Consider the following 27387-nt stretch of genomic DNA (forward strand, 5'->3'; position numbering starts at 1 on the left):
CATATTGCCAAACTGTCTTTAAGCATTTGTGTTTATGTTTGTGCATTTCTGCTGCTTTCAACCTTAGTCACTGAGGCTGCTTAGTGCTTTAAGTAATGAATCATTCAGAGACTTATGATTGTTCAAAGTGTTGAGAATACTTTATTATGATTGGTTAGGCTTAGGTGGGCCAACCTCAAGCTTCTGGGACTATCATGGAATAGAGTGAAGAAAAATTAAAAGAGTCAGGAATGAGGAAGTTTGCTGTGAAATGCTCTTCCTGGACATGATATCACTTTTACACCAGTTAAATCCTAACAGCTATGGTTTCCTATGTAAGACCTCTACAATATCAATCCAGTTAAAATCTCAAGTATTGACTGTGGAGAGTCCTTCAAGGAGGAACTCTTAACAATAATAGCTTTGGGTAAAGAAAACCCACTTGATTTTAGAGGGTTAGTGACACACAACTCTCCCATACCACAGTGGGTGACCTCACACCCATGAACATATGAACAGAGTTAATGACATTCAATGGGTTAATACATCAATAATGATGATGATGACCATGATGACAATGATTATAGTGTTGATGTTGAAAAAAGTATAAACCTGGATATGAAGTTTGAATGGAGTTGTGCTTGAGGGAATCAATGAGTAGGAAAAAGATAGGATGTAAACATGCATGCATATTTCACAGAATAAATAAACATTTATTTTATAATAAAATACAGTTCATTTTATAAACTCTTATTTTACTTATTTTAAAAATAAGGGTCATATTATTTTTAAATTCCTTTTTATGTTCACTATATTATTGTTTGATTAAAAATATTAAGGGTTTTTATATACCACAATAATGCATCATTTATTTTTTTTAACTCTTTAATATTAAATGTACAGGGATACTAAAATGTAAGAATTTAGAAGCATTACTTGTACTATAGTTCAGTTGGTAGAATATTCCCCAAGCATACACAAAAGCTTTAGAAACAATTCCAAGAAGCACATTAAAGTAGAGTGTGGTGATACAAACCTGTATTTCCAACAAGCTGGTAGAGCAGGGGAGATCAAAAGTTCAATGATGGAAATAAGACTCAGTAATTAAGATGACTTGCTGCTCTTGCAAAGGACTATAGTTCATTTCCTAGCACCCATGTTGGTAGTTCACAATTGTCTGTAACTGCATCACTAGGTGATCTGACACACTCTTCTAACTTATGTATACACGCAAATTCAGATCTTTGTTGACTCAAAGACACATAGAATAAAATAAATCTTTAAAAGTATTTGAAGTCTACTGATGTTAGCCTGATAAATAGACATAGTATTAAACTGAATACTACTAATTTGTGGTCATTCCCATAGATTAATGCACTTTTAATTCTTCATCAAAGAAGCTTCCATTTCTAGTAGCCAGTGGATCATTAACACAAAGACCCACAAATAGTGGAGGCAGACAAAATAAGAGATTATGAAATATTCAGCCTAAAATGGGATATCTCTATAATATTTTTTCTCCCAAGGTTCAGAAATCATTCTGTAATAGTGCCCAAAGGAGCCAGAGGCATTGAAGAAACTACAAAGAAACATTGTTTTCTAGACACAATGTGACATGCATGAATTCATACTGGTTGTAACAATGTGCACAAGACCTGTGCAAGCTAAAGTCACATCAAATCTTACCATGGAACCATGGGGATTATAAAGTTCCAAGTATCCCTGAGAAACTGTTGGAAAGAGATGGCTTCTAGAAAAATTGAGCTTTTTTTGAGCACTGCCACTGGTAAATCTATCATCTTCCAGTGTACGGCCACATAGCTAAGAGTGTTTGAGCAACATAAATTGAACTTCATTGGTTAAAAAGAAAAAAGATGGGAAGTTAAGGGGTGATGAAGACAGATATAGACTGATTTAGAGAAGAAGGTAAAAATGACAAAACATAATGTGTGGCATTGTCAAAGACTTAAGACACAGTAAAAAAATTAAAAATACTTGAGGACAGCCTTGAGCATTTGGGAACTTCTGTCAAAAGAAAAATTAAGTATGAAAACTCATCTGCACTTCTGAAATATGGTTTTAATGAACTCCTAGAAAAATATTTATTACCATGATTTATACCTTAAATTTTAAAAAATGCTATAGTTATCATATTTTTTTTTACTATGAAACGTTTTTGTCTAAGTTTGACAATAAACTACTACATTATGTGAATTGTACATTATTTGGAGGTTTTAATCATACAGTTTATTAAATTTGTATTTGTTGTTGTAATTCATGTTCATAGCTGAAAATGAAAAAGACAATATTTAAAACTTTACTACTAGAAAATAAGTTCACAAAAGATAATCCGTAGAGAAAAGTTATTGTTATTTTAATTCTTTTAATAATTGTGTTATAAGTATATATATATATATACTTATATATATACACAATTATATATATACTTATAACACAATTATTTTATATATATATATATATATATATATGCATTTGTGACTTACAGTCTACCCTCAACAACTACACTCTGCTTTGGGGACCATGTGTACTTTCCCCACATAACTCTTGATTCCAGAGTGGATTAAGGTATTTGAGTATTGTATTTCTCCTGATAGAACTTGTTACTATATAGACAAGTAACACTTTAATTCTAAAAGATAATAATCAAAAATATTTGGAACTTTGAACTAAAATGCTTGATTTTAAGAAAGCAAAGAATGAGCCGGGCGGTGGTGGCGCACACCTTTAATCTCAGCACTTGGGAGGCAGAGGCATGTGAATTTCTGAGTTCGAGGCCAGCCTGGTCTACAGAGTGAGTTCCAGGACATCCAGGGCTACACAGAGAAACCCTGTCTCAAAGAACCAAAAAAAAAAAAAAAAAAAAAAAAAAAAAAAAAAAAAGCAAAGAATGAACTTGAGGGTAGACCATGAATGAAGCCTCTCAATCCATTGTTGCTTACCCTAATTTAATTTCTTATTTATGTATATTATTTCAAATATTTAAAAAATATTTTATTTTGCTTAGTTGTTATCAGCTTGGTAGCTAAAAGATTCCTGCTGTAGTGACATTATATAATTAATACCCTTAAAAATGAATCTCACTTCTCTGGTAAAATAGGTCTTAGATTATATCACCTTAATAACCATTGATGGGAGTGGGCCCACATATAATTGTTGAAGGAATTACGGCTATTTATGAAGGAATTCAAGCAGATAGTACCTTGCTGAAAGGCCTATTTTTAAGGGGCATATTTGTACTGGCCTACCAAAATATTTCCAGAACTCAATAGACATGTTTGTGCCTAGTTTGTCATTAAATGTATACACCTTAGTTATAATTTTTAAGAAAGATGGTACTTATAGGATTTTGGTGAATTGTAGCATTTTAGTTTTTTTAATGAATTTCTATTATCTGAATATTATGGATTTTGATGCATCAGACTCCTTTCTCAATATTCTGGCAAATCATATTAGTATAGCTTTCCTAAATAAATATGAAAGCAACAAAGCAGTATTTTCCAGAATGGTCAGTGCAGTTATGCAGCATTATCAGTGTTACAGGAATTTTCCTACCTCTTTTGTGTTTTTATCATGGTACTGTATCCTTACATAATCCTCATAGTGAAGGTTGGAATTTTCTTTTTCTTTTTTTGTCTTTTATTTATTTATTTATTTACACTCTAGAGTTTATCACCACCCCCACCCATTCCATCCCCCTACTGGTCCACATCCCATACCTCCTCTTCAGCCCCCTGACTCTATGAGGATGTCCCCACTCCCCAGCCACCACTCAACCAGACCTCTAAACTCCCTGGGGCCTCCAATCTCTTGAGGGTTAGGTGCATCTTCTCTGACTGAACTCAGACCTGGCAGTCCTCTGCTGTATGTGTTGTGGGCCTCACATCAGCTTATGATTGCTGCCTGGATGGTGGTCCAACGATTGAGAGATCTCGGGGGTCCAGGTTAATTGATACTGTTAGTGTTCCTATAGGGTCACCCTCCTTGGCTTCTTCCAGCCTTTCCCTAATTCAACCACAAGGGTCAGCAGCTTCTGTCCATTGGTTGGGTGCTTTCAATGAGCAATAGCATGCTTGGAAACAAGCTTCTACATTCTGAGAGTCACAATCAACTAAGCTGCAGTTGCCTTTTCTCCAATACTGGGGAAATGCTTCATTATTTTTCCTCTTGATATCAACTAAGGACATTAGCTATAATTCTTAAGTTTATTGAAATACTTTTTCCACAAGAACCATCAAGTCTGAATTCTTGGTTGGTAACCACCAGAATAACCTCAGTACATGTTAATTCAAGTGTGATTTAATCAACTCTCTGGTTTGAAAAGATATTAAGTTGTGTGGTTAGAAATAATTCCAGGTGGTTGTTTCTCTTAGTTGTAAACTAATATATCTTCCACATAAAGTTACAAAATAGTTTATGATATTTTAGAAAAAAAACAAGGTCACAATCCACTTTTTATTTTTACATATAATGTAAAATCTGCTGTACTTTCTGTAGTTCTAAGGTCATTATTGATCAGTGATTTAGTAATCCATGACACAGAATTTCCCACATTTGTTTCCATAGATCTTTAAAAAGGCATTTAGTCACATGATGAATTGTGAACTGGAAAGCCATTGTTTCAATTAAAAATAAGCTTGATATTATATAAATATCAAGGTAAAAATAGCGTTCTACAATACATTAGATTCTAAAATAAATGCTAGAATACATAATATATCAGTGTAATATTTAAAAAAAATTTTCTTGGCCAATTTTTAAATATTTATTTATTAAAATATGTAAATGATGAGGTAAATATTTAAGTCTTTCATTTCAGATATTCTTAGCAAAGTTTCCTGTTCTTTCCTGTTAACAATGTTCTGAAATATGTAGATATTAAAATATTTCAATTGACATCTTTGCATAATATCATAATGTTGCTCTATACAAATATGTATTCTTAGATATACCTAGTTAAGAAAGGTCCATAAAGAGCATTGTACTCCATCCTCACACATTTTAGCAGGTATCAAGGCCAACGCTGCTCTATTTTAATGTCTGTGTGCTCAAATCCATGTGACACCAACACAGTCTGCTCAGTCTCTCTCTGCTCATGGTTTTGATGGTTCCTGTGTCAAGAATGGGAAAGCTGCCTTACAGAAGCTGTGAGAGAAACACATTAGAGAGAAAAGCAGAGATGGTCAGTACTGAGTCATAGACTAATGCCTCACCATGGCCAAGCCTTTTGTAAATTACTCAAAACAGCAGGGTTCCCAGCATGTTTTACAAACCCACATTCATAAAACTAAAAAAAAAAATTCTAATTTTTTTTAGCTTTTCATTGTTTACCTTAGGTTTTACAGTTGTTATATTTTGATATTTCAGTTATTTACTACATTATTTTAGTTCACAAACACATGAATATAAATTTATGAGTTCTTTCCTTGTGGGGCTAACTAAGAAAGATAAAGACCTCCACTGAAATTTTAAGATAATGAAAAAAAAAAAAAACTTCAGGAGATGAAAAAATGTCTCATTCACAAAAACTACTGCAAAAATGGATTTATCACTGAAAGCATTCTACAGACTCAATAAGATCCCACGTAAACGTCAATGAAATTTTCCATATTACAAGGTAAAATTATCCCTAAATACCTATAGAAGTAGAAAAGACTGAATAGCCATGAAAAAGTTTTACTACAAGAAATAATTAAGGCCTCAAAATACCTGATCTCAGATTATATCACAGAGCTTCAGTGACAAACAAAAACAGACAAACAAAAATTCTTGCATTTGGTTCAAAAAGAAACATGAAGGCAAATGGAAAAGAAGACTCCCAATAAAACCAAGTCACAATTATATCTACCTCAGGAGTGAGTGTGTGTGTGTGTGTGTGTGTGTGTGTGTGTGTGTGTGTAAGACATGAGAAACCTTGGTTTCTATCATTAGTGACATTATATACTTGGCTTTTGTTTGTTTCATTGTTTTCCTATGCTCTTGAGACACGGTCTTTCATTTGGTCTTAAACTAAATGCTTGTGCTAGGCTACCTGGACAGCAAGCCTAAGAGATATACTGGTTCTAACTCCCCAGCACTGGGTTTAAAAATTGTGCCATCGTGTTTAATTTTATTTTTTTAATGGCTTCAAGAGGTATGTACTCACATTTACAAGGCTAGCATATTTCAGACAGAGCTTCTTCAAGCCCCTAATTTTTGATAATATAAAAAATATGGAAAATATATTAACAAAGGACAACCACTTCAACACATGTTGCTGGTTAATGAGATTCTGTATATGTAAATGAAACAATGGAGTCATATTTCTGACCCCATACAAAATTCAAAATGAATCAAAAATATTAATGTAAGACCTATACCTTGAGAGTGCTAGATAAATCAGAATGGGAATCTCTATAGATACAGTAATGGACAAGGACTTTCAGAACACTACTCCAATAGTATACTCCATAATCCTTTGAAATGACAAAAATATTAAAATGAAGTTAAAAAGCACCTTAACTACGAAGGAAACTATAAGCAGAGATAACAAACAGCCTAAAAATGGAAGAAAATCTTTTCCAAACTATACCTCATGCAAGAGTTAATATATAAAATATAAAATAATTTTTAAAAAGGCACACATGAATGCAAGTAAATCTTTTCATCAATAAACAAACAGCTAACGGATAGTTCACTAGAGAAGAAATAAAAAGATCCAAGAAACACATGAAAAATTGGCAAACATCGTTAGCCATAGGAAAATGCAGATTAAATCGATAGAAAGACACAAAGACGGTGATAAAAATGTGTGAGTGAAATATATACCAATGTGGAATTTTCTGAAATGAACTAAAGATATAATTCTCCAACAACTTAGCTAAAAGATTCCTGGTTGTTACTTCAGGGCTTAGAAACTTTATTGAAATTTTTATTTAAAACCTGTATCTTGTTCTAACATAAAACCAAGAAACACAATCGGCTTAAATCCTTAGCAATGGTTGCATATACAAACATAGATGTATACTTATATAAATATTTTGTACAGAGTACAATTTATTCATTAATAAAGAAATATAAAATTATGTCATTTGCAGAAAAAATATGTGTCATTAAATTGCTATGTGAACCAAATTAAGTAAGATTAAGAAAACAAAAACCAGCAAATGTTTTCTATTGTTCAGAATCTGAAGTTAAATATACAAGCAATGTGTGTGTGTTTGTATGTGTGTGATTGTATGTGACTGTGCATGACTGTGTGCTATGTATTTCATGAATCTAGAAAGAGGTTCATACATGGAGAGAATGATATTTAAATAAAACAAATTTGTTTGATTAAAAACAAAAATAATGAAATGCATGTAATAAAAGATAGAAGGGAGATATCTATGGGAGGAAAAAGGCTAAGAAGAGGAAACATAATCTGTTGGCTGTTGGGTAAATGTTACATGCTATCAGGAATATACTTACAAATTGCCACAACAAACAGTTTAGACAGAGAGGGAGAGGGAGAGAAAGAAAAGAATGGAAGAAACCCCAAAATAGAAATTAAATAGTGATAATCACTGAAATTAAAGTGAAAATACCAGCCCTAGGTAAACACCTAAACTGTTATCAGAGCATGCAATGGAATGGGATGGATGTTGCATGTGCATGAATAGGCAGCCAGCTACCTCAGAATTTAAGCTTTCGTAGAAATAGTCAAGTTAACCCTAACCACAAAATATAAGAAACAAAGTTATCAAAAAAAGAAAAAGTTGAAGACAGAGACTTGGAAAATAAGAGTCATGGGTCATTACAGTGTGCTCAAGAATTCCTCCTGTGAAAGTCTGGGACTTTTTACAGGTAAGGAACCCACATGAATAAATTTGAGAGTATATCTTTCTTATAATAATTTTAAATTTAATAAAATTTTTCTAGGTGGCTATCATCTATAGCATAAGTGAAGTGACATCTCTTGCTCAAGGAGGCCGATGAATACAGCCAAAATAAAAAGATTTAGCAATTTTGAATGGTATTTTAAATGAATGTCAAGATCATTATTTTTCTAATGCCAATGATTTTGATTTACAAGAGCTCAGCTCGAAGAGAAAAAGACAACTTATTCATATAATTGTCAGTTTTATTTTACTCTCTAACTGAAGGAGATGAAGTGTGGTATTTATAAGTATGTGAGGATTATTTTCAGTTCCTCGTTCTGGAATCTTCAATTTTCTGCCCAGGTCTAAGGGCAAAGAATCTTCATATTTCATAAAATGGTCTTTATAATTTTTCACTCTACAGTACTTGTCCTAAAACACAGAATAATGAATAAATATATAAATACATTTAGTAACTACAGTGCATAGGTACACAGAGCTTTACTTTTGTCTCATGTTACAAAAGCACATAATTTTTATCTAATCAAACTTTAAAAATTTGGTTTTTGTACATTTAAATATGAAAGCATAAATTGTACAGTATACACTCTCTGGTACCAATAAGCTACTAGCGTTGATATAGCCCATTTACTGCTGTGTTTTCATGGATCATATAAAAAAGATGTGAATGCAGCCCAAAATTTTCATGTCTCAAGTGTTACTTCTAAAATGTAAGGATGTTTCCTCAGAAGTATACTAACCCTTACATAGTCAAGGTTCAGAAAAAATTTATAGAAATCATTTACTTTCTAAACAATGCTTACATTATTTTAGCATGTTTTCTTTTTGATGCAAATGTAATTTAATAAAGAATAATTTGCACTAGCAGCATATAATGAGACACTTTTATAATAAAATAAAAGTTTTATAAGTAATTTTAATTAAATGAATTAACTAATGAATATATTTTATTAAGTAAGCCAAGGGAAATAAAAATTATTATAATTTAGATGATGTCTTCTCACTAGCAATATATTTTATCCAAAAAAATAAAAATAAAAACAAAAGCCCAGAATTAAAAAGCAGCGAGAAGGTCTAGATGTACAGGGAAGGACTTTTCTCCTTTTAGTAACTTTTAAATTGATCATTTGTTTGCTGGGCTAATCCCCAAGCAGGGGGCATGACCTCTCCACTTGCACAACACTCTTACATAAGTCGCCTTGTTCTCATCTCAAGTGAGTACTTCCTTTTGCTTGCTGTTAGGAAAAATAACAAAACACGAAAAAAGAGACTGGGGGGTGGTAGAGAACAGGAGAGAGAGAGAGAGAGAGAGAGAGAGAGAGAGAGAGAGAGAGAGAGAGAGAGAGAGAGAGAGAGAGAGAGAGAGAGAAGAAAGTTGTATTGTACTACTTGTTAAGCTGTCTCCATTTTAACCTCAGACTAAGAAGGGACATCAGAATGCCCTTATGGTATTTTGAACAAAAGGCTCAGTGTTCAGGATTCTACTTGGAGAACCCAAAATAGCATTGACTAAGCACTGACATACTGACGTGTTGTGCTACTAAAAGCCCAGCATCCCTAAATCAGAGCACAGTAATCCATGGAGAGTCTGCTGAGAAGGCTGTAAAGCAAATAAGCTTTTCTCCTTCTTTTCTCATGTCACTGCTAAGAAGCTGCAGTTTCAGTTTCTGGAGTCCTGGGATTTAAACCTGACAAGGTAAGACTGCGAGGATCCTGGGTAGATTGAAATGTATGAATTATCAGAATTTACTAGATAGAGTCAACAAGTAGTTGAAACATTTTGGCTAGTTGGTATTTTATAAAGAAAAGCAATCTAGAAATAATTGAAGTCAGTACAAGTATTGGACGTTTCCTAAAACAATTATACAAGAAAAATTCTACTTTCCTAGTACAAATTGATAAAAATTTGCTCAAGTATTAGTTTGTAAATGTATATTTCTTCAACAATGGATAAGATTAGATTGTATTTTAAATTATCTTGAATTTACTTTATAGCATTATGAACGATGGCTAATAAATTTATATTCCTTCAAATTATAAGAAATACATTTCTTTATAAAATAATTATGAATTATAACAGTTTATTTTCTGATAAATAAGTTTTGGAATAGAAACTTCTCACATATTAATATATTACTTTGTGAATCTAACAAGTATCAAAGTCAGAGAATTTTTTTCCTACTTTTGATAATTTGTGACTTTTTATTTTATTTAAAATTATTGTCAAAAATTGCTAAATAATTAACTAATATTATTTCTAATAAAGATTAATATGAAGTAGGAGAAGTAGATACATAATTGCCTGAATATATGTGCAGAGACAATTATATGTATCAAATTAAAAATTAGAAAAAGGATAATCTACATAAGAAAATGTTAAAAATCAAAATTTAGAAAATAGGAAATTTAAGAGACAAATATAATTTATCAACTCTAATTTTGATTAGCTTATCAATTTTAATAAAACCCTAAGTTAGTTGCAAAAAGGATTTATAAAATCCAGAATACTAAACACAAATTAAATGTTTGCTACCAATAATTTTTTATGAATAAATAAATGAATCATTTTAAGTTTTCTGAAGTTTTATTCTTGAAATAAAAAATAGTTATATTCTGAGTATTTTTTAAAATCATTTTGAGTGAGACAATCCAAAATGCATTTGACAATATGAAATGTGCAGGCAGAGGTTTGCAATATTACCTAAAGATACTCAACTGATTTAGCTACATGTATTGATAATGTTCATTTTTTCATCGTTAAATTGTCTTTGCAGCTAGTGGAAATCAGGTTTTCACATATGCATCAGACTTTTTTCTGATACATGATACGCAATGCATGAGTCTATGTTTTGCTGTTAAGTGTCATGTCATCGAAACTATTGCATTCCCAGCTTATGTTGATATCAAAATTATATTCAATCTTAGATTATGACTTTCTAAAAAAACTATTTTTATTTTTTATTCAAATTGTTTTAGAGGAAAAAGACACCTTACAAATACTGAGGTTTCAAATAAAAAAATAGTCCAAAAAATCATGTTTTGTACGTGTAATTTTATATATTAGGTTTATAAAGGATTTATTCCTAAGATAAAGTCATTAATTTATGTTTTATAATGTATTTATACTTTGGATGAATTCATATGATTAATATAATTTAATATTATAATTTATATTAACATAGTTTACATAATTTACATTGTAAATGCATTAATGTAGTATAAAATTCCTAATTGCAAAATGCAAATTATAAATAAGAATATTGTATTTTATTTGAAATATTGTGTTCTATAATATGAATATTTATTATTAATGAATTTAATATTCAAAAATGTTTTTAAACACAAAAATGACTTAATTACATATATGGGATTATCATTAAAATTATTAATCATTTTATGCAAGTTAAAATTTACCTGTTCTTTAAATGCATTTACTTTTTTATCAAGATCCTCTACCCTCTAAACAAAGTACATCTTACAGTGTATAAGATGCATTTACATTTATTATATTCTATTGCTTCCTATTTTGTTAAGATTTGCTCTTTATTTCTACCCCATACTTTCTCATTATACACACACACACACACACACTCACTTCCTCCTATAACTGTTACTTTTCCAATTTGTACAAATCTAGAAGTACATAGTGTATTTAGAGTTTTGGTCTTGTTCTTGTGTTTTTCCGTTGTGTCTATCTACAGGAATTTTCTAAACTGATTTGATTAAATTCTTATAAACTGAAGATAATGATGTCTATTTTGAATGTCTTCACTGTCAGAAAATATTTGAGGTGAATACATCATTTTACCTTCCTTTGAATATTACATTGCATGTATGTAGACATCTGTGACATAATGTTATTATGCATATTTTGTTTTATATAAGAGAAAATAAATTTAATTAAATGAAAGTATAAAACATTACATAAGTGTCTCCCACTTATTTTTCAGGAATTAAACTTGTTAAAGTATAACATCTAAATAAATATAAAAAGAGACTTGCTTTTCCCCATCATAATTTTAGAATGCATGTAAGATCTTATATGTTAATGATAAATATTGACACTTTTATTGAGTTAGGAGAAATAAAAAATAATTTGTTCAGTGCTTAAAGAGGTACATTGATCTTTTCAAACACCATTCTTGAGATTTAGTGCTGCCAGTCTTATATGACAAATGAGCTTACTAGTAAGAGAAAACATAACTTTAAATACTATAGTAACAAATAATTTTTAAAACCATGATCATCCAGGATGTTTATTTCAATTTTTCAAAAAAATAAAAAAGACTAAGGCTAAAACTATATTACTACTCAATTTTTAATATCGCTGCAAGAATCCCTTTTATGTTTTCAAAGACAGCTCACAGAATATAGAGATGAGATTACCCAGCTGACAAGAAATATGTTTGACCCAGTAAAAAGAAGCCAAAATAGATGCAACAAAGATATGTTTCTATCTTACCCACTGTCTCCATTGTCTTCATGACAGTAAAGATAATTTACTGTAAAGATAATTCTCCAATTACCTCCTGTTTCAACAGTCACCTGGACTGTTGTGGTTGTCCTTCAAGAGGATGTTGGTCTCATTTTCAGCAGGGTCTAGAATATAAAGCATAAATTTTTTATAAAGTTTCTTATATGAATTATCAAGTTTATATTTAAAAAGTTACTAACAATAGCTTAATAATTAAAAGAAAAACTTGATTTTGCTTTTCAAATCTTGTATTTTGACATAGAAAATGAAATTTAAAGTGTTTCTAAACAAAGTAATTTCTCATCATGAAGGACCAATACATTTCTACTTGATCTGTGCTTTAATTGCAACTTACATTATGAGTGAATTGCGTGCTTTTACAATAGAGTATATTAAATTCATGCCTTAACATTACAAAGGTATTTTTTTCTATGAAGTAATTAAAAATCGTACTTCTGTAGAAATGAACAAACTATATATGACTAACAGAAATCTAAATGTCCCAGTTTTTCTACCTTTGTCATATTGTAGCTAAATATTCATAAAAACTTCTATCATGTATTGTATTATCGTATTCAGTTAAGAGACTATGAATTTCTTTCATAAGATGATAACACTGTTGAGGTAAACAGACAAATATGAAAAGTAACTAAATCAATAAAATATTACTGGGAAAAATATAAAGGCATCATTGTGGAAATTCAAACAGATGCTTGTTGTGTCAGTAAGTAAATATTCCTTGACAATTCTTGGATGACAGCTCTTGAGATGGTAAAGCTAAATAATACCCTCTTGTAATGTTTGATCAAAGGGAGTCAGGCTACAGTATCATTTTAGTTGCACGTAAATACATACTTTCTAAATAATACTCCTCGTGGAACATGTTAGATGTGTGGATCTCTTTACGTATATTTCTACTCTCTTAACTAGGCTTTATAAATTACCAATTATAGGGATATATCAAGTTTAAACCTAATAACACATAATTACTAATAGATATGCAAACATTGGCCTAAATATTGTCTACAAAAAATTATTTCTAGTTGAATGCATAAAAGTTTATAATTTTACTTTTGCAGTATTATTATTATTATTAAAATACCAGTTCATAGAAAATATAATTTCTTATTACTTACAAATTTTGTCTAAATTATAATTATTATTATTACTAAGATGAGATATAATTATTTCTTAGAGTTGTGGCAAGTATATATTATACTGCACCCAATGAAAATGCACCATAAAAGATATGAACTTAAAACAAAATTTTTTAAACATTATTATTTTCATTGCTTTTTGATTAATTTTATTTTAGTTTTTTTTTTTACTTGGCCTGAGTGTCTTTTAACTCTCTAAAATGGATAAATAACCATACAAACAAACAAATTAATCGTAAAATATCAAATCAAACAGGTAGATCAGAAAGATAAAAATAATGAAACCAAATTTTATAAAACAAAGCAACAACAACAAAACTATGGAATTTATTTTGTATCAACCACCTAATCCTGGGCATATGGCCTGACTTGGAGTGTAGTTGATATACCCAGTGAAATTCTATCAAGGAAAACTGATTTTCACTTTGTCATTAGATATCAATTATAAATGGCTTCTTGGTTATGGGTGAGCCTCTCTTAGTGATGGGCCCTCTACTGAATTGATACATGTTTGCCATAATTTCTATGATTTCAATTGATCTAATATTTCTGATGTGTTCATTTGGGAGGATACTAAGATTAATTTCCAGCTAGGCCTATCAACTATATAGTTTTAAGTTTTTATCCACTTTTGCAGTATTAAGTATGGGATCTGTCTTACAGAGAGAGCCTTAAATCTATAAATAAAAGTATACATGAAAAGTCAATGGGGAAAAGTCCCTGAAGCCACACCTCAACATGAAGAATTATAGGCAACTGAAGGACCAAGGAGCTGGAGAAATTGCTTTCCTCAGAGAACAGCACAGAATTAGTTGTCAAGTTGTCAAGTGCCAAATGGTATGCCCTAAATACATATATATAAATAACATTATACATACTGAACAGGTGAAAATAACTAAATAAATATCTGATTGGACTTAAAGGCCACTCCACAATATTAAACGAATATATGATACTGCATCAATAACCAAGAACCAGAGATTAGATAGCCCAGGAATGCAGGGTAAGAGAAAATAATGTTAGTAAAAAAAAAAAAAAAAAAAAAAAAAAAAAAAAACCAAACACACACATAAAATGAAAACAAACAAAACACATAGTGAGTGAATGACCCCTAAGGACATTCTGCTATAATGATAGATCAGTGCCTTGTTTAACAACCATAAGAAATGTTTCCTCCTACAGCAGATGGGAAAAAAATAAGGAGACCCACAGCCAGATATTATACAGAGAATGACAAACCTTGGAACATACAGCACGAAATGAAAAGTCTCTGATAAATCCCTCCTTTTTGGGCTCAGTGAACTTTGGATAAGAGGCAGAAACAGAGTAAGAGCCAGATAGGGATGGATAACAGCAAGAAAAATAATCAACATAATCAAAGTTTATATGAACTCACAAAGACTGAAGCAGCAAGCATAGGGCCTGAGTGGGTCTGCAACAGGTATTTATTATAGCTTCCAGTTTAGTGTCTTTATGGGATGGATTCTTGTGTATGGAAACAAGATGATCTTTAATTTCTGTATCTTGCAGGAGCAGGGGAGCTCTTTTTCTTCTGTTGGTTTGTCTTATCCAATGCTGATGTGTCAGTCTGTTTATATTACATTATATTTCTTTTATAACTATCCCTTAAAAGCCTGTTCCTTTCTAATGAGAGACATAAAGGAAATGGATACAAATGACATAGAATGTGAGGAGGGACTGGACTGGTAGAGTGAGTGGAAACTAATCAGAATATAATATGTGAAAAAGGTCTGTTTTCAATAGAACAGGAAAATAAACATTAAATATTTCAATACAGAAGTGAAAGCAGAGAGCACAAAGAAATGCAGCTTACTTAAACTTATTATTTGTTCAACCTGACCCTGACCTAAGAATGGCAAAGACTCAGGTAGTTTAAGCCCTGCCACATCAAAAATAAACAAAACTTAATAAATATATAAATAAAAATAAAGAGAGAAAAGAAAGAAAGAATGGAAAAAGAAAGAGAGGAAGGAAGGAAGGAAGGAAGGAAGGAAGGAAGGAAGGAAGGAAGGAAGGAAGGAAGGAAGGAAGGAAGGAAATGTCCCACAGACATGTCATAAGAAATTAGTTCAGGCATTTTCTCAGTTTAGCTTTGTAACCATTTATTGCCCATTAATCAGTTGAAGAATGTTTATGTTGTTTCCATGTCCTAGTTATTGTGGATAAAAAAATGATGAGATTATATTTCCTAAGAATATCAGAAGCTACCAGCATGACTGCCTAAACACGATCTGAAAAAAAAATAACAATTGGTATACTTACGCAGGAGTAGAAAGTACATGAGGCCTCAAAATTACAAACAACCCATGAATGATGAGAGAAGAGAATTATTTCCCAAAGGGAAGAACACAGCAGTTTTTTATCTAATGCCCAATGATTAGCCATTACAACATACATGTAATTAACATTATACAGGCTGAGAAGTTTGTACTTGTGTAGTTAAAGAGAAAATATAAACACATATTTGATGTGTTTATAAAACGATAAAGAGATATAGAATATATTCTATGGGGGGTGTGATGAGGTATGGGGGAAGGGGATGTCTCAGTGGGCCCATGCCAAGGCATCCATCCCTTGCCCCAGAGGGACCAACCACATGACAGTGTAGTATAGAATAGAGTTTATACAGGGAATGGGGAGGGGAGTTAAGAGGGTAGTAGAGGCAAAGAAAGGCAGAGAAAGAGTAGAGAAGTAGAGGCAGGCCATGACAATGTGGAGAGGGGGAGGGAAAGGATGGGGAGAGCAAGAGCAAGAACCAGAAACAAGAGAGCAAGAGAGCAAGAGAAGGAGGAGGGACCAAGCCGCCCCTTTTATAGTGGGTCAGGCCTACCTGGCTGTTGCCAGGTAACTGTGGAGGTGGAGAATTTAGACAGAATGCTAACAATATTTGTATGTAACAATAATAGGAAAATATATATAAACAAATAGTATATAACAAGAATTAATAAAAAATAATTAATTTGAAAAAGAGTCATGTTGGGAGGAATTAGAGGAAACATAAGGGGAAATTATGCAATTGTATCATGATCCCCAAAGATTAAACTTATCATAAAAACCCAAAATAGAAGCACACACTAACAAAAATAAAGTAAATAGATATTATGAAAAAGACAACAAAGATTTGTTAGAGAGACATGAGAAATGGTACTGGAAGTTGTTGGATGTGGAGTAAGGTATAAATATGATGAAAGTGCATTATGTAAATGCATAAAATACTCAAAGGTTAAACAATATTATTTTCAAGATCAATTAACAAATATCTCCATTCTTATAAAATAAAACCCTGTCATCTAAACTTTTGCACTTTAAAAGTATATAGGTAAATAGATAATGTGCATACAGACATACAATAAGCCAAATATCATAGAATGAAAGAATATAATACTTTACCATAGTGATAGCTAAAAAACTTACTATGTCACGTAATAAGATGTTCATAGATACTAATTTTCAAAGGTGTTTATACTCATCAACTCAGGTGTAGGTGGCCATATTTTAAAATGTTTGCTAGCAAATCCCCATATTTAAAGAATACCATGATATTTATAATGATATACAATCTATAATGTGGATGCTAAAAATATTCTAGCAGAAGTAAAAACAATACATATAGTTTGCAAACTGAGTCAAAATGTGCCTTATAAATAAACAATGAGTTCCGTATCTTGGAAAACACCAATAGTATACAAAATCAGTAATACGGACTGAAAAATGTTGTGGTAATTGGTTAAAATTCTGCTCCGTGCATTCAGAGGGTGCGTGCGCAGCTCCTCTGCACCTGCCCAAGAATTGTGGATTCAGGAATGAAAGACATACACAGGCCAGTTTAATTTTAATAAGCTGTATCTAGCTCGATGTCTGGGCCAATCCTAAGCCTCTACATGGGTAATACACACCCCTCTGATATGCCTGAGTTAATTACTACTAAATCTACATTTTATCTTTGCTACCCTGTTTACTTCTGCATAGCTCTTCCATGGGGCCGCTTTCCCCTTTCACCTACATTTCAGCCATCTCTCTTCCTGATCCTTCATGGTGTGGTCTGTCTGTCCTATGGCCCTCTCATGGAGACTCTCTCCTTCTCCCCTTCTTATATTTCTTGCCTGGGATCCTCAAAGTCCTGCTTCTGTGTCCCTGCCCAGCCATTGGCCACTGGCAATCAGTGCCAAGTGGGGGCAGGCTTCCTTTATTCTATGTACAAGACATTACAATCATAACTTGGTGAATAGGGGTTTATTTTAGCTTACAACCTCCAGGGTAACAATCACTCCGTGAGGGTAGTCAGAATAGGAGCTCAAGGTTGAAACCTGGAGGCAGGAATTGAAAAAGAGAGCTTGGAGTCATGGTGCTTACTACTTGCTCTCTATGGTCTTTTCAACATGTCTTTTTATATTACACAGGGCCAGATGTCTACAGATGGGAGTCTAATAGAAGCACTTTTTCAATTCAGATTAGCTTCATAGATTACCTTTCATCAAATGGACAAACAAATAGAACTAGTACAACCTCCCGTATTATTTGAAGGGAATAGAGATACAAAAAGAATCTCCTTTTAGTTAAATTTTAGTTAAATGTGTCATTACAATTTAAATCTCTTTAGAAAGCTGTACAAATGTACAGACTTTAAATTTACACTTAAAAATTTCTGAGTCACACGACTGTGCTAGTTGATTATATTTTGTCAACTTAACAACAAAACAGAGTCAACTATGAAGAGGGAACATCTTTGAAGAATTACATGCATTCCATTAGCCTATGGGCATGACTGTTGCTGTGTGTGTGTGTGTGTGTGTGTGTGTGTGTGTGTGTGCATATGTGATGATGAAAGTCACAGCCCTTTATTGACCATATGCATAATCCTGGATTGCTATAAGAAAACCTACCTATGAAGCCAGCCATACAAGCAAGAAATGAGCATTCCTCTGTGGTTTCTATTCAATTTCTGCCCCCATTTTCTTTCCTGGTTTTCTCTATGACAGAACATACTGTCCAAATTTTTATTGAATATCTGATTCATATTCCCACTTTTTCTATGCAAAATAAATACTCAGAGTGCTGTTTTTGTTTATTCCCTTCTTTTTAAAATTTATTAATTTTTTTTTACATCCCAAACGCTGTTATGCCCACCTCCCCCCCCTCCCATTTCATCCCACATTCACTGAATCTCTCTTCCCATAATACTCCCTTTCTCTTCTGAGAGGTTGGGAACTTCCCTCCTTTGGGTATTCCCCAGACCCTGGTACATCAAGCATGCCAGATTAGGTGAACCCTCCCACACTGAGGACAGATGGGGCAGGCATAAATACTGAGTTGCCTGTCTGCTATAAATGTGCTGGGGGTGGGGGTGGCTTGTTCCAGCCCATGTATGTTCCTTGGTTATTGGCTCAGATACTGTAAGCTCCCAGGGGTCCAGGTTTGTTTACCTGCTGGTCTTTCTGTGAAGTTCCCATTTACTTCAGGGCTTTTGGCTTTTTCTCCAACACATTTATAAGTGTCTCTGTCCTCTGTCTAATGTTTGGCTCTGGGTATCTGCTCCCATTTCTGGGCTCCTGTCTACAACCATAACAGACTATCATTAATAATGTCAGGGATTGAAGTTTGCTCATGTGATGAGTAGAATTCGGCTGACTATTGGTTGGCCTTCCTTTAGTCTCTGCTCCATCCCTGCATTTCTTTTAGAGGGGACAAATTTTGAGTCAAAATTTTAGTAGATGGGTTGGTGTCCTTATCCTTACACTGAGGGTTCTGACTAGCTACAGGAAGTGGCCTGTATAGACCCTGTCCAAGTCCCATTGTTAGGACTCTCAGCTAAGGTAACTCATATTGACTTCTGGGAGCCTTCCCTATCCTAGGTCTCTAGAGCTTCCTAGAGATTCTCCCCTTTCTATCACCCCAGCAGGTGTTCATTCTCCTGGCCCACTGGGACTCTCTTATGTCACTCCCCACACCTGATCCTGCTTCCCCATTCATCTCCCCCTCCCTTTTCTCCTCCAGTTCTCTCCCTCCCTCTGCCTTCTATGACAATTTTATTTCCCCCTTTTTCAAGTGGTGAAGATGAAGCGTTGAATTCACTGTGACATGAAAACAGTCTTTTTATGTCCTCCAAATAAGGCTTTTCAAAGATTAATATGAATATAAGGGTTTTTAATTAAATTAATATTGTAGTAGAACTAATGATGCATGTTAAATGCATACTAAATCTATCATAAACAAAAAATTAAAATGAGAAAATTAGATTAGGAATCCAAAGACATTTCAGAAAGGACCGTTCAGAGGTGGCTTACATTTTTATTTACCTAAACTCTTTACTACTAATATCCTTGAGTCTGCAGTAGGTCCTTTGTGTATATATTATATCTTCCAGTTTAATGATTTACAAAATTCCTAAGTGTGTGAGTGAGTTACTCTCTGATTCTTGTGCCTTCTCTTGGGCTCTTTTTCTTTGTTTGTTTGTTGTCTTGTCCAACTCCAATATCCTGGGTTTTGTCTTACTATATTATATTAATTGCATTATATTTATATCATATCACATATCATATATTGTATAAATATCATTATCCCTTATAAGCCTGATTTTTTTCTATGACAGACTGAAAGGGTATGGATCCAGATGGGAAGAGAGGTAGGGAGGAATTGGGAAGAGTAGAGGGAAAAAAGCATAATCAGGTTAAATTCTCTTCTAGAGACCATAACATATCTATTCACCACAATAATGGTGTCAAATATAGATTTTATTTTACAACATTTTATGCACATATTTGTGTGTATATACATGTGTGTATATCTGTGTGCATTACGTGCATACAATTATGTGCAAATGAACATGGAGAATTCACAGTAGAATGCTGGGGGGTCTGGTTCCAAAACTCTCTTAGCTGTCTTTCCTATGAAATAAGATCTTTCACTAGCCTGACATCTACAAAGTTCCAGTGTTTTTTGTTGTTGTTTTTGTTGTTGTTGTTTTGTTTTTTTATTTTTGTTTTTTTATTCAATCTGTTTTTTCCTTTTTTTAAAATTAGAATTTTCTTTATTTACATTTCAAATATTATCCAATTTTCTAGATTCAGCCCCCCATCCTGTTTTATCCCCCTCCCCCTGCTTCTATGAGGGTGTTTCCCCACCCACCCACTCCCACTTCCCCCCACCCTGGCATTCCCCACACTGGGGCATCAAGCCTTCACAGGACCAAGGGCCTCTCCTCCCATTGATACCTGACAAAGCCATCTTCTGCTCCATATGCTGCTGGAGCCATGTGTATTCTATGGTTGGTGGTTTAGTCCCTCGGAGCTCTAGGGGGTCTGGTTGGTTGATATTGTTGTTCTTCCCATGGGGTTGCAAACCCCTTCAGCTCCTTCAGTCTGTTCTCTAACTTCTCCATTAGGAACCCCATGCTCAGTCCAATGGTTGGCTGTGAGCATCCTCCTCTGTATTTGTCAGGCTCTGGCAGAGCCTCTAAGGAGACAGCTCCTGTCAGCAAGCAGTTCTTAGCATCCATAATAGCGTCTGGGTTTGGTGACTGTATATGGGATGGATCCCCAGGTAGGGCAGTTTTTGGATGGCCTTTCCCTCAGTCTCTGCTCCACACTTTGTCTCCGTATTTCCTCCTGTGAGCATTTTGTTTCCCCTTCTAAGAAGAACTCTTACTCACAGAACTCAGTCGGAAACCTTTGACCTTTATCTAAGTAAAAGGAAAATGAAAAAAATTAAAATGGAGAACATTTTTGACTTATAAAATGTTAAAGTATCTGTAACTACTGCCACATAGTCAGTCATAAAACTTGTGGGCCCAAGAGGCTCTTCCACTTTTCTTTTACCCAAAGCATTATTATGTTTTACTTCACAGACTTAGATTTCAATAAGCTCAGCAGTCAGGGGAGCACCCTCTCAGAGGCAGGAGGTGAGGACAATATGAAGAACTAAAAAAGGGTGGCCAGGAAGGGGGGCAACTTTTAGAATGTAAATAAATAAAATTATTTAATAAAAACAGTCTTTAAACTGTGAAGGATTTTTTTTTTCATCCTATTTTAGCTTACTTATATTTTAGAAGTACTCCTGATATTTTAAAGCTTTAGAAATTCCTGGTCATCAAATTATAAGTCCTATAATAGATCTTATTATTGGCCAAGCCTTCTCAACAGTGTCACAGAAATGGAGCTATTGTATTAATTGCCATCTGTTTTTCTCCATGAGAAGCTGAGTTCAGTGGACTCAAAATTTCATGATCCACAAGCATTTCAGAGTACTTTATATTTTTATAAGTTTTCACAGATGGAATAATTATCTTTATGTAATGAAAAGGAGGTCATAGAAATTAAAATTCCTAATTAGATTCAGTTTGAAGTTCTATAAGTGCATAGATGATATTTTTCATCCCTAAAGTCATAATTAGTCTTTCTTTGTAAACATAATTGTTCTGAGACACACTGGGATCATTGTCAGTTTATATGTGTTTGTGCAATATCATGCATTGCTTCAAGCGTGATCATATTTATTTCTCATACCATTTAATCATGCTTAGCACAAAGTAATGACACTCTACTATCTTGAACTATATTTGGAACAGGCAATTATGAAGGTTGTGTGTCTGTGTGTGTGTTGCAGAAAATAATGGCTAAAAATTCAAATTTGAGAAAATGAGACTCACTGAAACATAGCTATTTAACTGTGAGTAGCTGTGTTTAGGTAGCTGGTTAAATGCATCAATATTCAAATTCACACCTACTCACACTTATGTAAAATGTGTCAATTAAAATTCTGAATGCAGTTGCCGATCCCGTGAACACATTTTCTATCTTCTCTTCCCATAAGATAGTCTGTTTGACAATTTCCTGTGTTGCGTATCCTAGAACATTTTCATCTCACCAGGACCGAGGATAATCCTAGAGTCAGTAAAAGTGACATAATATTATGTAATATTTCTTGTGCCATATATGTAATAGTTAACTAGATAGTAAAATATTGAAGTAATCATGTGAAAACATTCTTTAAGCAAAAAATGTTTCTGATGATTTCATACACATATATAATGTATTCTGCTCATATTCACCCTCAATAGCCCTGTCTTATCTTTTCAACTAGCTCATCTTCCTCTCTCTCTCTGTCTGTCTCTCTGTCTCACTCTTTCTGTGTATCTACATGAATATATGTGAGTGTATGTGTATGTACTGTATATGTTTGTATGTGTTGTGTTCAGACATCATCCATGCTGGCATAGACGCAATGTGTTCCTGATTAAAACAAGTTTTCTGTAATTCATACATGATTCCCTGCTGCTTTAATATGGCATTTAATGTTTTCCATAGATTCCTTCCTGAAATCACATACAACATTACTATCCAAATGGAGAAATCATTTGTTTGTTCTTAAATTTTTATACGATCATCTTACAAATTATATACACATTTAATGGATAAATAATATTAATTTTAAGTTTAAAAATTCACTTGTTTTCATTTCAACTGAGATACCAGTTTTATTTATAATTACAAAGGAATAATTTTATTGAGGGAAGAAGTATGTTTCAATAGTTTTTATAAGGGAGGAAGAAATAAAAGATTAATTTAAGAAAATTAGTCTTATTTAATGTTATATCCACTGGATTCTGTGCTTTAATTTTGACATTTTTTGCTCACCGTCAGTATTGAGCATGTCTAGTGCTACAAATGCAGTATTCACTTACGTATCATCTTTCCTCATTGATTAAGAATCTGGATTGTGAATTCCAAACTAAGAATGAAATGGCTCTACCAGTCCCTGTATGTCCTAAGACATCATACAAACAATGAATGGATGGGCTACAATATCAAAGGAACATCATAACCCCAAAGAGATGTTGCCTTGATATGTAATTGACTACAGTTAAAAATAGGGCATAGATTGTTCATTTACCTGTTGAATGCATGTTTTTGAAGCTAGATTTTGTTTGTGGTCACGGACATTCCAGGATTTTGAGATACTGTTTTTCTCTCTTATGCATAAGAGCTCCTTCTGACACACATCTTTTTCCAATATGGTCCCAAGAATTTTACTATAAAGGCTGTGTGTGCAGTGTTATTCTGTGAGACTGCCACATTTTCCTTGGTTTTTAAGAGATCACAAATAGAATTGAGTTTCTATGTTTAGCCCATCCACTTCCATCCGACTCAGCATTTATCTTTCTCAAATTGCCACCAAATCCATCATTCTGACTCCTTTTCTTCCTGAAGACTTTATTCCCAGTAGGAGAAAGGTATCCTAAAAAGATAGAAAACATTTTTACCATGTCTCATTTTTCAATAGTCTAGAAGTAAAAACAAAACAAAAAAACCTTATAGAACCTTATTTATTGTAAACAAACTAAAACAGCAGCAGGCTTCACAGTATTAAATACTGTCCTTTTCCACTTTCCATCCAATAAAACACAGTTTTTAGTCATGGTGTGATTATAAGGGCTTAACAGTGGATAACCTATTTAAAGTTTCTGAACATATCTTCTTTCTGTGTTGTATAATAATAGATAAATATGGATTCTAATATGTGTCAATGATGCTTGTAAGTGTTGTTTTAATATTATTAAAATTATGGTTCTTTACAGCTTCATATAAGTTCAACTCCATTTTCAGACATGCATATTATGAAGTATATATTATATTCTGAAACTTAATTAATGCATACTAATATACCTATAAACCTAAGAGAATAAATTCAACCACATTGAAATAACAGATTTGCATATTTTCACCATATGAAAATATTTAAGGTTATTATAATATATTCACCTAATTGGAAAGTATAAACTGAATTGCTAGTGTAGAGCAGAGGTATTGTTCTCACCTGGTGCATTACTGATGTAAGTAATTGTTATCACTTTTTCTTTCTCTCTCTTTCTTTCCTTCCTTCCTTCTCTCTTTCTTTTTTCCTTTCTTTCTTCTTCTTCTTCCTTTTTTTTTTGCCTAGATTCTACCCAGGGTGCTTCTTAATCCTGGTATTGCTGATAGATGCCATCATCTTCAATCAGAAGTAGACCATTATTTGTAAAGGTTTTACAGTTCTTCTGAAATTCATGAAAACTGTAGAAAACTTTAAATATAGCAGAGTGTAAGCAACAAAACATTTCATGATTCAGTTACTAATATTGTTATCATTATACTCAATTATGTTCATACTATTAACACACACACAGACACACAGAGAGAAAGAGAAACACACACACACTAGAATCATAAATTAAAAGTTCTTCAGATATGTTTTGTTATATTTGGAATTCTGAAGTGTTTTTTTACTATGTGATATTACATAATTTGCAATATCCGATTCATATAATGGAATAAGAAATCATTCATATTTTGGGGTATTGATCTGTTACTTATTTATCTTTGTCTTAAAAAATTGTTTCACATTCAGATGTTTGTGTAAGTGCATCACAGTGCACTACTGGAACTGAGAAGATAGCTTAGAAGAGGTGGTTGTTTCATTCTACTCTGTGATTCCTGGGATAGAAGTCAGGTGTTCAGACTTGGGAGCAGATACAAGATCCAATGAACTATCTCCTGGGTTTGTTAATGATTGATTGATTAATTGATGAGGGTTTACTGTGTGGCTCAAGTTGCCCTAAAGCTCTTGATCCTCTTCCTTCTGCTTCAATAGTTCTAGAATTACAGGTATGAATCACCCAGGCTAGCCATGTTCATGTTAGATTGTTTTAGAGAAAGGAAGAGACAGTTATTTTCAACATTTCTCTTTATGGCAACGCTCCTTCTTTGTAGTCATTTACTCTGAAAAATTGAGTGGGCCAATTTTCTTCTTCTATAGCAGTTATTACACTGAAATGTCTCATGTCAACAGAGCCACAGTGTACTGTCTTTTACCTTTGAGTTTGTTTTTTCATGTTATTCTGTTCATGCAATTTATACTTGATGATTAGTGTGTGGGCTAGTTCGAGGAGATTCTTAGGAAAGGCTTAGCAAAATGTTTCTGTACTTTATGTAAAAAAGTTTAAAATTACACTGTGTGGTAAAATTATTAACCAGAATGTTTGTCTACATTTTAAATTTAATGATCATTGGAAAGCAATTGTTATTTGTTTTAATTAAAAACATATTAAAATATTTACTGCTTTTCTTTTATATTGACATAACAATGTAATTATAATTACTTTATAGTTTATTTTAAAATAAGTATATTTTAAATACGAATAAAAGTCAAAATAATTGTGAAACAATTTATATGATCATCAACCTTCGCCACTATTTTATTTCTTCTGCTATTCTAGGACCAAATATTTTAGACATTCAAACCATATTTTTTTTGCCAACTTTGATATACTTCAGTACATATGACAAAAATGTGGCATGATTCTTTGCAATTTAAAGTGTATTTTAAATGCCTGACTAAATTGGTAATGTCTTCAGATTATCTTTTAAACGTTACTGCATGTGCCTATCATTGTCAGCGACCTATTAAACTATTTCTGTCTTATTTGGGATCTTTAGAATTATTTTAAATTTGAAAATTCTCATTCCTATCTCCTCAGTATGATTTTTACTCCTATGACATATTGAAGGAATGGTTCTGGTAGCTCAGAGGCAATCAGAGTTCTGGTTATCTATAGGTGGTGTATAGTGTAAAATGCATCCTCAAGAGAATCTGTGTCCAGAAAGGCTGCAATTCTGTGTTCTTAATGAGAAATTGCTATCTGCCAGAATGTAGTGGTGAATCTCAAGAAAGATTCAAAATGTGGAATTATTTGGTAAATTCTTAGTATTTCCTTTGATTGGTTATAACATCATAGAAAAATTTGGTATAACCTAGAAATTAGCATTCAACATTTTTTTTTGATAAAAATACCTTTTGAACTCAGGGCAGTAGTGGCACACGCCTTTAATCCCAGCACTTAGGAGGCAGAGGCAGGCGGATTTCTGAGTTCGAGGCCAGCCTGGTCTATAGAGTGAGTTCCAGGACAGCCAAGGCTAACAGAGAAACCCTATCTCGAAAAACAAAAAAAAAAAAAAAAAAAAAAAAACTTTTTTGATTGGTTGTTAAGTCCCAGTAAATCACATCAGATGCATTTATTGGCTTCTGTGACAAAGACAATTGCTTATTTTTCTAGATTTGACCAATTAGAATCTTAACATTGATTGAGCATATAATTGGAAGATGAAGTTATATACACATATATACACATTATATATGTTCATATCAATATATAATATATATGAATATATATTTATTACATATATATTCAAACTGATTTTTAAAACATATTTAAGTATAGTTTTGCTTCCACCACATCATCATCAAAATCAACATAGTGAACTTGTAATTCATTATTCATAAAATTTTTATTTTGTTTCATTTCATTTTAAATCTCCTTTTTGTCTTTCAGACTCATTCTTTAAAAGCCATTAATCTCACTATGTTTATGCTTTCTTAAGTTACATATAAATATAAATGTATGATTTACATTATTTTATGGAGTTTTTAATGCTCAATTTAATTGAGACACTATTTGCATCAAGACTTCATTTATCTTAGAATGGCATGGTGGTTCAGCTGGTTAAAGTGTTTAGTGTCTAAGCATAAGTACTTAATTTAAAATTCCAAGCATCCATGGCACTAGAGACAGGAGGATTCTTGAAAATAGCTGCTCATCAGCCTTGTCACAGTTTCAATGAGATACCTGTCTGAAGGGAAAAATTAGGGATAAAGCAGGTTATTGGTAGTCCGACTGTGATCTCTATAGAAGCACATAGGAGTTCACCTATACACTACATACACATACTGCAAAATTTCTCACACCGATACTACAAAATATTTTTAAGGAGTAACCTGGATATAACCAAGCTATAAAACCCTCCTTCTACAATTGGTCCTTGTCTGCAAGATGTGCTGGAGCAAATTG

At 32.8% G+C, this 27387-nt stretch overlaps 1 protein-coding gene across 6 annotated transcripts in view; it reads left to right on the forward strand.

Moving 5' to 3' along the window:
- The first annotated feature begins 9044 nt into the window (after positions 1-9044).
- The window catches only part of Cdh19 (cadherin 19), an 83625-nt gene continuing 65282 nt past the window's right edge, over positions 9045-27387 (forward strand). For 2 of the 6 annotated variants that reach the window (XM_076941675.1, XM_076941676.1), the window contains exon 1: positions 9111-9552. The gene's annotated coding sequence lies outside the window, so the exon portion shown is untranslated. Of the gene's footprint in view, positions 9071-9110; positions 9553-11557; positions 11647-14150; positions 14325-27387 lie in introns of those variants that run through there. The other 4 variants (XM_076941672.1, XM_076941673.1, XM_076941671.1 and 1 more) reach the window with 4 other exon arrangements.

The sequence above is a fragment of the Arvicanthis niloticus genome, chromosome 10 (assembly GCF_011762505.2).
Source record: "Arvicanthis niloticus isolate mArvNil1 chromosome 10, mArvNil1.pat.X, whole genome shotgun sequence".
Lineage (NCBI taxonomy): Eukaryota > Metazoa > Chordata > Mammalia > Rodentia > Muridae > Arvicanthis > Arvicanthis niloticus.